The sequence below is a fragment of the Brachyistius frenatus genome, unplaced genomic scaffold (genome assembly GCF_029030835.1).
Source record: "Brachyistius frenatus isolate BFR_SWC_R1_liver_20210118 unplaced genomic scaffold, ASM2903083v1 Contig_232, whole genome shotgun sequence".
NCBI lineage: Eukaryota > Metazoa > Chordata > Actinopteri > Embiotocidae > Brachyistius > Brachyistius frenatus.
Genome location: NW_027210831.1, coordinates 360,892 through 361,529, shown reverse-complemented (window position 1 = coordinate 361,529; position 638 = coordinate 360,892).

Below are 638 nucleotides of genomic sequence, written 5' to 3'. Positions count from 1 at the left end.
TTCTGTGAGTTTATTGTACAATCACAATTTGCAAATGGGCTCAACACAAGTGTTCAGTCAGGATATTTATACACTGTAACAACTGTGTTACGCTTGGTTCAAGTTCTGCTTATTCTTAGCAGAGTAACAGTAAATTTAATTCTGGGTCATTTTTGGTTTAATATACTTTTTAAATCAACACATAAAATCTCAGTGTCCTCCTTTTCTCCCTATTTATCTCCCTTTAAAGTTTAAACACGTCTTGTGTTTTTATCAACATTTGTTATTGGTTTATGTTGTGTTATTTTACTTGTGGTTTATTTTGGATGTTTTATTTGTATCTTGGTGGACCATCCTCTATGTTTGTCAGTTTGATTTGGACTTGCTTGAAACATAAATTCTACAATTTTGATTGATTAATCTGCCTAATTAATACCTTTATTTTGTAAAGCAGACTATGATTATTTCTATTTTGATGCTAGAACCTCTGTACCGATGGCTTTTACTTGTAACAGAGTCATTTTTACATTGTAGTATGACTACAAATCGGTTTAATGTCGAAGTATTTTTTCCTCCCACCCCTCATTGGAGAGTCACGCTTTTACTTTGAAAGCATACCGGAAGTTCCTTATCAGGTGTGCCCAGCTTGACGCCGCTGC